Raw genomic sequence first — 2,500 nt, 5'->3', positions numbered from 1 at the left:
CCACATCCTCATCCACACCACATTACTCCATCACCAATCCCTGGGCGGTATTTTCGTGCGATTATGAAGCTTCCGTAACACCTCTTCCTTACTGATTTATTTCTGATTTTGCTCCGCTACTATATCCTTGTGTGATATTCATGGAATCAGTATCGATATTGAAAAGATAATTATAAGAAACAAAAACGGGGAAGCTTTACGTTACACCTCTTCCTTGCCGGTTTATTTCTGATTCAGCTCCGTCAATATATCTGTGTGTTACTCATGCAATCTGTATCGATATAAAAAAAATATAAGACGCAAAACAGAGGACATTAATGAGTGGTTAAAAGAAAATCGTTCAATTTCTCCAATATTCTCTCTCTCTCTCTCTCTCTCTGACTGTGGTTCTGGGCCAGGCTCAACCAGATATTCGTACACCAGTCAATACTGGATGGTGTACCGACCACAAACACAGGGTATAAAGCGACCACAACATGAGATACAGTTTTCCTCTAAGACAAATTGGACGACGAATACAGACAGACAGACAGACAGCTAGACGGACAGAAAGATAGATAGAATGAGATACAACACAGATAGATATTAGCTTCACACTACTTTTCAATATTAATACCGGTGTTTTAATACCTGCTATGCCCTGCCCTACACCAGGCTACAATACCACTAAGCATGAAGGTGACTACTAGCCATAAAGCATCATTTATTTATTGGTCAATTAATCCCGGCTTGCCCACCATCACCATCATCCGCTGTTGATGTGACCTCGCCCAATTTCGCGTGTGATTCGCCGATCGGTTCACCAATCACGTAATTAAAAACTCTCTCCCATCCTTCCTCTCTCCCTTTTCCTGCCTTCCCTAACTCTCCCCTCCCTTCCTTTTCTTCTCCACCCGTCCCTTCCTCCATCCTCATCCCCTTTCTTCCTCCCTCCCTTTCAACTCCTATTTCTTCCTTTCTTCTCCTCTTCCTGTTTTCCCTCCCTCCCTTCTGTCTCCTTTCGTCGCTCCCCACTCCTCCCTACCTTTCCTCTTCCATCTGTCCCATCCCCTCCTCATTTTTTTTCTCTATCTTTCCCTCTTCCTTCTCTCACTTTTTCCTCCTTCTCATCCTCTCTTCCTATTCCCCGTTCTTCCCCGTTTCCCTCTCTGCCTTCTTCTCCCTTCACATCCCTTTCTTCCTCTTCCTTCCCATTCCTCCTTTCCTCTCCCCACCCCTTCCTTTCTCTTCCTTCTCATTCCTCCGTTCCTTTCCTTTCCCATCCCCTCCTTCCTCTTCCATCCCATCCCTCCCTCCTCTCCTTTCCCATCCCTTCCTTCCTCTTCCTTCTCATCCCTCCCTTCCTCTCACTTCCCATCCCTCCCTTCCTCTTCCTTCCCATCCCTCCCTTCCTCTTCCTTCCCATCCCTCCCTTCCTCTCACTCCCATTCCTCACTCCTTCCTCTCCCTTCCCATCCTTCTCATCCTCTCCCTTCCTCTCCCACACCATCCCTTTTCTATTCCTCCCTTTTATCGGTCCCTCCCTCACCCCCACCACTCACTTCCTTATCGTCTATCCTTCCCCTCTCTCCCGTTCTCTCTCTCTCCCCACTCCCTTTTCCATCCATCCTTCTCTCTCCACGCCCCTACCTATCCTTCCATCCTTATTCCCCTCCATCTCTCTCAACCCCCTCCCTCCTCCTCCACCCCACCTACCCCAATGTACAGGCTCGGTGATTAAAGTGGGGGATGGGGAGGGGTGTAGGGTAGGGGGTTTAGGGTAGGGGGGTGGGCTAGGTAGGGGCGTAGGGTATGTGGAGAGGGTTAGATAGGGGTGTGGGGTAAGGGGAGATGGTTAGGCAGGGATGAAGGGTAATGGGGGAGGTTAGGTAGGGGTGTAAGGTAAGTGGGAAGGGAGTTGGGGGTAGGTAGGAGGTTTAGGGTAAGGGGAGGGGGTTGGGCAGGGGTGTAGGGCAAGTGGGAAGGGAGTTGGGTAGGGGCGTTGGGTTAATGGGGAGGGAAGGATACCACACGTATCACTGTCACCCTTTCAGTACGATTTTCAATATCATTACCACCTGACCATTTTACTCAGCTCAGGGGGAACCAGTTTTCGTCTTCATTATTATTATCATTATTATTATTATTATTATTATTATTACAACAACTACTACTACTACTACTGCAATTATTATTATTATTATTATTATTATTATTATCATTATTATCATCATGAACCCTCCTCTTCCTCCTGCTCCTCCTGCTCCTGCTCCTGCTCCTCCTCATCATCATCATCATCATCATCGTCATCATAATCTTGCTATACATCTAGGCAATTTTACACAAGTCAAGTGATCCTCGGCGTGAAGAGGCTCCATTAAAGCTGCCTCACTCTTCCAATACCTAAACAAGAGACTTGATTAGTGGCTTAACCCTTTCAATTCTGCGGATCAATGCGCCCTCTTTCAATCCCTAGACAAAAAAGGGAGGAGAGAGGGTGATGGTGTGTGGTGAGGTGTGG

The 2,500-nt window shown here is 47.3% G+C and overlaps 1 protein-coding gene across 1 annotated transcript in view; it reads right to left on the bottom strand.

Annotated features, from left to right (window-relative positions):
- The window catches only part of LOC145391721 (protocadherin beta-18-like), a 71,233-nt gene that overhangs the window by 68,030 nt on the left and 703 nt on the right, over positions 1 to 2,500 (bottom strand). The window lies entirely within an intron of this gene.

The sequence above is a fragment of the Coenobita brevimanus genome, chromosome 19, assembly GCF_032717465.1.
Source record: "Coenobita brevimanus isolate Jiangsu-jjx chromosome 19, ASM3271746v2, whole genome shotgun sequence".
In the NCBI taxonomy this organism is placed as follows: Eukaryota; Metazoa; Arthropoda; class Malacostraca; order Decapoda; family Coenobitidae; genus Coenobita; species Coenobita brevimanus.
This window is presented reverse-complemented; position numbering and strand designations above follow the sequence as displayed.